This window comes from Cetorhinus maximus, chromosome 34 (assembly GCF_964194155.1).
Source record: "Cetorhinus maximus chromosome 34, sCetMax3.hap1.1, whole genome shotgun sequence".
In the NCBI taxonomy this organism is placed as follows: Eukaryota; Metazoa; Chordata; class Chondrichthyes; order Lamniformes; family Cetorhinidae; genus Cetorhinus; species Cetorhinus maximus.
This window is the reverse complement of record NC_135912.1, coordinates 5453976-5461991: the sequence shown is the minus strand read 5'-3', so window position 1 is coordinate 5461991 and position 8016 is coordinate 5453976. Positions and strand designations below refer to the sequence as shown.

Genomic DNA, 8016 nt, shown 5'->3' with positions numbered 1-8016 from the left:
CACCCTGGTCCACTCCTCCATCACCCCCTACTCCTCAACCCCCTCCCACGGCACCTTCCCATGCGACCGCAGAAGATGCAACACCCGCCCCTTCACTTCCTCTCTCCTCACCGTACAAGGGCCCAAACACTCCTTTCAAGTGAAGCAGCATTTCACTTGCACTTCCCTCAATTTAGTCTACTGCATTCGTTGCTCCCAATGCGGTTTCCTCTACATTGGAGAGACCAAACGCAGACTGGGTGACCGCTTTGCAGAACACCTACGGTCTGTCTGCAAGCATTACCCAGACCTCCCTGTCGCTTGCCATTTCAACACTCCACCCTGTTCTCTTGCCCACATGTCTGTCCTTGGCTTGCTACATTGTTCCAGTGAAGCTCAACGCAATCTGGAGGAACAGCACCTCATCTTCCGACTAGGCACTTTACAGCCTTCTGGACTGAATATTGAGTTCAACAACTTTAGATCTTGAACTCTCTCCTCCATCCCCACCCCCTTTCCATTTCTTCCCCTTCCTTTTTGTTTTTTCCAATAATTTATATAGATTTTTCTTTTCCCACCTATTTCCATTATTTTTAAATGTATTTCCACCCATTGTTTATTTCTACCTTTTAGTATTCCCCCACCCCTACTAGGGCTATCTGTACCTTGCTTGTCCTGCTTTCTACCCTTAATTAGCACATTCCTTTAGATAACATCACCACCTTCAACACCTCTTTGTTCTTTTGTCTGTGACATCTTTTGGTTATCTCCACCTATCACTGGCTGCTTGTCCCAACAACTATCCCTCACCCCAAACCAGCTTATATTTCACCCCTTTCCTATTTTTACTTAGTTCTGTTGAAGGGTCACGAGGACTCGAAACGTCAACTGTGTTCCTCTCCGCCGATGCTGCCAGACCTGCTGAGTTTTTCCAGGTATTTCTGTTTCTGTTTTTGTTATGAGCAAAGGGGGCGTGGCCCAGCATCGGCGCATGCGCAGTTAGACGCGCGCCATGGTTCAGTGGGCAGCGCTCCCGCCTCAGAGTCAGAAGGTTGCAGGTTCCATTCCCACCCTGGAGACTTTGGCATAATATCTTGGGTTGACACTCCCAGTACCAGTCGTGAGGTACTGTCAAACAGATCAGATACATTGAGGCCCCCATCTTGCATCCTCAAATGGATGTAAATGACTCCACAGTCACTAAAGGAGGGCTGGAGAGTTCTACCCCCCCACCCCCATTCCCCACCCACCCACCCTGCCCAATGTCACCCCTCAATCAGCATCACTAAAAATAGATTAATCTAGTCATTTTTCTTCTCCGGCAATCCTTCAGGATCGATGATGCCTTGCTTGCATTCTAGTTCGATGGGTTTGGAGATGGCCGATCTGCAGACTCTGCCACATCCAGGGCAGGTAATGCTTGAAGGTTTGGTTGGATGGGGTTGTTTGGAGGTTTGTGCCTCTTCACCTCAGCACATTCCCGACAAAGTCTCTCGAGGTCTTCAGTGCCTCGCCGAATGAACCTTCTCCATTGGGATCAGTCACAAGCCAGGGTCTCCCTTGTGTCAGTCGGGATGTTAGACCTTTTTTCTCATTCATTCATTCACGGGATGTGGGCTTCGCTGGCCGGGCCCAGCATTTATTGCCCATCCCTAGTTGCCCCTTGAGAAGGTGGTGGTGAGCTGCCTTCTTGAACCGCTGCAGTCCATGTGGTGTAGGTACACCCACAGTGCTGTTAGGGAGGGAGTTCCAGGATTTTGACCCAGCGACAGTGAAGGAACGGCCGATATATTTCCAAATCAGGATGGTGAGTGGCTTGGAGGGGAACTTCCGGGTAGTGGTGTTCCCATCTATCTGTTGCCTTTGTCCTTCTAGGTGGTAGTGGTCATGGGTTTAGAAGGTGCTGTCTAAGTAGCCTTGGTGATTTCCTGCAGTGCATCTTGTAGATGGTACACACACTGCTGCTACTGTGCGTCGGTGGTGGAGGGAGTGAATGTTTGTGGATGGGGTGCCAATCAAGCGGGGCTGCTTTGTCCTGGATGGTGTCAACCTTCTTGAGTGTTGTTGGAGCTGCACTCATCCAGGCAATTGGAGAGTAATCCATCACACTCCTGACTTGTGCCTTGTAGATGGTGGACAGGCTTTGGGGAGTCAGGAGGTGAGTTACTCACCACAGAATTCCCAGCCTCTGACTGGCTCTTGTAGCCACAGTATTTATATGGCTGGTCCAGTTAAGTTTCTCGTCAATGGTAGCCCCCAGGATGTTCATAGTGGGGGATTCAGTGATGGTAATGCCATTGAACATCAAGGGGTGATGGTTAGATTCTCTCTTGTTGGAGATGGTAATTGCCTGGCACTTGTGTGGTGCGAATGTTACTTGCCGCTTGTCAGCCCAAGCCTGGCTGTTGTCCAGGATTGCTGCATTTGGACTGTGGTCACAATCACATTATTGTTTGTGGGATCTTGCTGTGTGCAAATTGGCTGCTGCATTTCCTACATTTAGGACAGAAGTACCCAATTGGTTGTGAGGCTCATTGGAATTGAAGTCATCAAATACATAAATAAATGCAAGTCTATCTTTATGGGTGCCTTCCTTTATCTTTAATATCCAAGCAGTGACATGAGAAGAAAGACCTGCATCTATACAGCATCTAGGGACGTACCACAGAACTTGTCAACCGATGAAGTACTTTCTGAGTGTAGTCACTCATAGAGCCGAAACCTCTCACCCCTGTCAATACTGACATGTTCATGTGGATCCCATTAACATGAAGCCGAACAGAGACAATTCAGGGAAACAGAAAACTTATTTGATACTGGATCAACAGTGGGTAATTGGTGGAATGTGTGTCAGTATTTACAGAGGGGTCCTTGGGGAGTGTGTGTCAGTATTTACAGGGGGGTCCCCAGGGAGTGTGTGTCAGTATTTACAGGGGGGTCCCCGGGGAGAGTGTGTCAGTATTTACAGGGGGGTCCCCGGGGAGAGTGTGTCAGTATTTACAGGGGGGTCCCGGGGAGTGTGTGTCAGTATTTACGTGGGGTCCCCGGGGAGTGTGTGTCAGTATTTACAGGGGGGTCCCCGGGGAGTGTGTCAGTATTTACAGGGGGGTCCCTGGGGAGTGTGTGTCGGGAGAAAATTATGCGGGTTGAATAATGACAGGTGGGGAAATAATGGGGGGGCTGGTCCCACTCACCTGTTACAGGTACATTTTATTCTGCACCCACCCGCCCCTCACTCAGCGGTGTGAGCCGGCTGCTGCTGGCTCTGAGAGCCCTGGTGACACCAAGTGGACGCAGCCTGGGCTGTTGGACCTTGGGGAGCCTCACCCATCACAGGTACTTTCTCCCCCCTCACTCACTCACTGTGTGAACCAGCTCCAAGAGGAAATTGGATAAAAATACTTAATCGTGAGAGATAATTGCAGGAAGGAAAAAGGGAAAAGATGATTTCAGGAACTGATTTGGCACTGGGAGTGAAAAGCCTGAAGTCATTTCAGAAGCAGCTTGGCTGTTGCAAACTTTTGTCTGTAGGTGAGTGAATTTAAAAGGGTCAAAACCTCTCTTTCTCACTCAATGCCTGTTTCTCTATCTTGCTATTAAAGTGATACAACGCCACCCTCTGCTGGCCGATGGGCGCTATTACATAAGCGGATGGGAAATCATCACAAAAGGGATCGTTTTAACGGGGAGAAAGAAAGGACAAGTTCAACAACAGCGTCAGTCAAAAACCGACGGTTAAAAACAGGGTGTTAAAAACTATAAACATCGCTCTGTTGAGAGTCTGCTGCCATTTCGTGTCAGTATATACAGGGGGGTCCCCGGGGTGTGTGTGTCACTATTGTTTTTACTCTGACTTGTTTGTACTTGGATTTTGCTGAGTTGTAACTGAGAGTGAATCACTGGCTCTTGTGTTATTCTGTTTGAAAATGTTTTCTGTTTTAATGAAATTAACTTTCTCCCCCCGCCCCTCAAAGAATTGTTATGATGAAACCTGCAACGTGAAGGTCCAGATGGAGACGAGGGCTCTTCCTCTTCAGGAGCTCCCTCCAGAGGGGATGGACTGAGACCTTCTCCAAGGCTGAGCCCCATTGGGCCCAGGTGAGTTTGTGTCTGTTTCTTACACCGAGATTTCATTTCCTCTCCATGACCCTGGGTGTTTCGGTGGCTTTGGTTAACCGGGTCCCTGTTAGGCTGCGGGCCTGGGAGTTTCAAAAAGATAACCCTGGGGTTAAAGTAGCCCAGCCTTGCAATCTAAAACATACATGTTAGCCTCAGGAGGGTGAGGAACAGGAGCCCCACGAGAGGAAATGTAATGTCCTAATGTGAAGCTGTCTAAAATCCTGTTATAATTCAGGGATAATGCATGTATTTTGGGCTGGGTGGTCATTTTCAATCCATTTTACTGAGGCTTTAGACGTCTATCTGCCTCTCCCCAGTTTCCTTTCTGTTTATTTCTTCGCTTTGCGCCATTTAAGTCTTTAAGGAATAACGACAGGGGAATTGAGAGGCTGTTCATGAGATGATGGACCCACGCCGGGGGAAGTGAGCTGCAGAAGGGGCAGGGAAAGGCTTTACACATGGGGAGAGGGGGGACAGGAGTTTCAGAAGGTAGGAGTCACAGAGGGGGCTGAACAAAGGGGGAGATTATAGAGAGAGGGTGGGAGGCTGCTGTTGGTTTTGGAGGGGTGGGGGGGGTGGTAATTGGAGTGAAGATGGGGGACAGGGGTGCTTGGACATGTTTCAAATGGTGAGGGGTCGCTGCTACCTGTTTCAAATGGTCAATAGCTGGCTGACTGATACGAGTTTGCATTTCCACATTTGGATATTTGCGGGGAGAATAGAAAAATAAACCCAAATAATATGTTTTTGGGAGTCACTATTTCTTCTGGAAAAGAAAAGGTACAAAGTCTGTTCTTTGGTTAGTAAATCAGGGGAGAACCCCCACTACCACAAATTTTGCAGTCGAGTATCCCACATTTGGGGACATCGCAGGCGTCAGCAGACCCCAAGTGCAATGGGCTAGCCTCATCCTTAAAGTGCAACACAGTTTAATTTCTCCTAATGCAGCAAGTGGCTCTCTGGGGTCCTTGAATACGCCCAGAAACAGGTCTTTTACAATTCTCATTTCACATCAGACATTCTCTAGCCTGTTGTTCGGGGGGAAAAAGAAATGACAGAACAAGATCATGGTGCGAGGGAAAAATGCACATCTAGCTTAAAAGGCCAGACACTGAGATGCTGGTCCCACTCACCTGTTACAGGTACATTTTATCCTGCACCCACCCGCCCCTCACTCAGCGGTGTGAGCCGGCTGCTGCTGGCTCTGAGAGCCCTGGTGACACCAGGTGGACGCAGCCTGGGCTGTTGGACCTTGGGGAGCCTCACCCATCACAGGTACTTTCTCCCCCCTCACTCACTCACTCACTGTGTGAACCAGCTCCAAGAGGAAATTGGATAAAAATACTTAATCGTGAGAGATAATTGCAGGAAGGAAAAAGGGAAAAGATGATTTCAGGAACTGATTTGGCACTGGGAGTGAAAAGCCTGAAGTCATTTCAGAAGCAGCTTGGTTGTTGTAAACTTTTGTCTGTAGGTGAGTGAATTTAAAAGGGTCAAAACCTCTCTTTCTCACTCAATGCCTGTTTCTCTATCTTGCTATTAAAGTGATACAACGCCACCCTCTGCTGGCCGATGGGCGCTATTACATAAGCGGATGGGAAATCATCACAAAAGGGATCGTTTTAACGGGGAGAAAGAAAGGACAAGTTCAACAACAGCGTCAGTCAAAAACCGACGGTTAAAAACAGGGTGTTAAAAACCATAAAAATCGCTCTGTTGAGAGCCTGCTGCCATTTCGATAGGTCAGTTGTTCCCAAGTATAAAACAAAAAACATAAAAGCAAAAAAAACTGCGGATGCTGGAAATCCAAAACAAAAACAAAAAAAATAAAAGATACCTGGAAAAACTCAGCAGGTCTGGCAGCCTCGGCGGAGAAGAGCAAAGTTGACGTTTCGAGTTCCTCATGACCCTTAGAAGAAGGACTCGAAACCTCAACTGTGCTCTTCTCCGCCGAGGCTGCCAGACCTGCTGAGTTTTTCCAAGTATTTTTTTGGTTGCGGCTGTACATGTTTGAAATGCCCCACTATTGATACAGAGCTTTCGGTGCTTTGTTATGTAGCTCGCTTGACATAGATGGTGCCAGAGCTGCTAAGTATTTGTAGCACGTTGTGCTTTCGCTCCCAGAGTTTGGGGTGTTCTCTCTCCCTTGCCTTTGTTCCACTTTCCCACTTGAGCCTGTGCATCGCAGTGCAGGGGAAAAGAAATTACAAGGGTGAAGTCGTTTTGCTCCATCTGCTGGACGACTCGAGAATCAACACCTAACAGCTCTATTTTTTGCCTTGTAAATCAGGGGAGAGCGCGAACGCAGTTCCCCCACTACCACAAATTTTGCAGTCGAGTATCCCGCATTTGAGGACATCGCAGGCGTCAGCACACCCCAAGTGCAATGGGCTAGCCTCGTCCTGGGCGAACCTCCTTCGTGATCAAGGTTTCTCCCCTGCCAGGTAAGTATGCTTGAAAGCTCTCACACGCTGCCAGCCGACCTCAACCACTACCCCTCACAGTCACACTGCCTCCTTTGCCAAAACCAGAATCTCACTCTACTTACCACCCTGTCGTACTAGCGCATCTGAATTCATCATTTCCATTTCACTTTACCTACGCAGGAAAATGCTGCACTGATACTAGATCCGCCATTCTCATTTGCATATTCTCCTTAAAAGGAAACAAACCCTCCTCTGCTTTTCTTCAAGCTACAGGCTGTTTTCCGCAAAGAATTGCGTGTGCCCTCTGCACAGGAAGTCAAGTTTTGTCTGATCTCTGTTTGAAATAGCCTTCAGAGTTTCATGTCTTTGAGAAAAAAAAAACACTTTGTAAGTTTTGCCCATGAAGACTAGCCTGATTCCCTTCGTTTGAAACATTTTCACCAATTTCCCTACAGAATAAATCAAACTTCCTTTCTTTAACTGTGACTTTGCAATCTGTCCCACTCCTTGCAGTAGGTCCATTGCCCATATTAATGATATAAGCAGGATTCATCCCCCCGAAAGCTTCATGACACCGACGGGAGATGAATATTTCTTAATATCTTTCCGATGAGAAGTTAAACTGAAGCCCCCATTCCACTTTGCCCTCTCGGTTGAACGCAAGAGGCCCCGGGGAGGGGGGTTTGAAGAAGAGCAGTGGGAGTATCCGCTGACAATATGTATCCCTCAACCAACATCACAAAAACAAGCAATCTTTTTTTTTGTAAAAATATACTTTATTCATAAAAATCTTCAATCACATTCAAAACCATTTCAAAAACAACATTACAAGGGTACAATCCAGGTTAAACTTTTACAAAATGTATCACCAGGTGCATCAGTACAAACAATATTACAGTCATTTACAGCCTTTCATTTTGATCTGTACAGCCCGAGGGGCTCTAAACAGTTCCCAGTCTCTCGGTGCGCTGTGGTAGAAAGGTCTTAGACAGCGACCCTTCCCCATTGCGCCTTTGCGGCAGCTGCCCCAAGCTGGAACAGATTTTTTTTTTTTTTTTGTAAAAATATACTTTATTCATAAAAATCTTCAATCACATTCAAAACCATTTCAAAAACAACATTACAAGGGTACAATCCAGGTTAAACTTTTACAAAATGTATCACCAGGTGCATCAGTACAAACAATATTACAGTCATTTACAGCCTTTCATTTTGATCTGTACAGCCCGAGGGGCTCTAAACAGTTCCCAGTCTCTCGGTGCGCTGTGGTAGAAAGGTCTTAGACAGCGACCCTTCCCCATTGCGCCTTTGCGGCAGCTGCCCCAAGCTTTAGTGCGTCCCTCAGCACGTAGTCCTGGACTTTGGATTGTGCCAGTCCGCAACAATCGGTCGGGGACAACTCTTTGTGCTGGAAGACCAACAAGTTTCGGGCAGACCAAAGCGCGTCTTTCACCGAGTTGATGATCCTCCAGCTGCAGTTGATGTTTGTCTC

At 47.5% G+C, this 8016-nt stretch overlaps 1 non-coding gene and 1 pseudogene across 1 annotated transcript; both read right to left on the bottom strand.

Moving 5' to 3' along the window:
* Positions 1-4907: 4907 nt before the first annotated feature.
* On the bottom strand, positions 4908-5053 carry LOC144671863 (U1 spliceosomal RNA; annotated as a pseudogene).
* Positions 5054-6385: 1332 nt separating this feature from the next.
* On the bottom strand, positions 6386-6550 carry LOC144671859 (U1 spliceosomal RNA). Its single transcript, XR_013574031.1, has one exon. It is a non-coding gene; the product is annotated as a U1 spliceosomal RNA (small nuclear RNA).
* Between the last annotated feature and the right edge of the window lie 1466 nt (positions 6551-8016).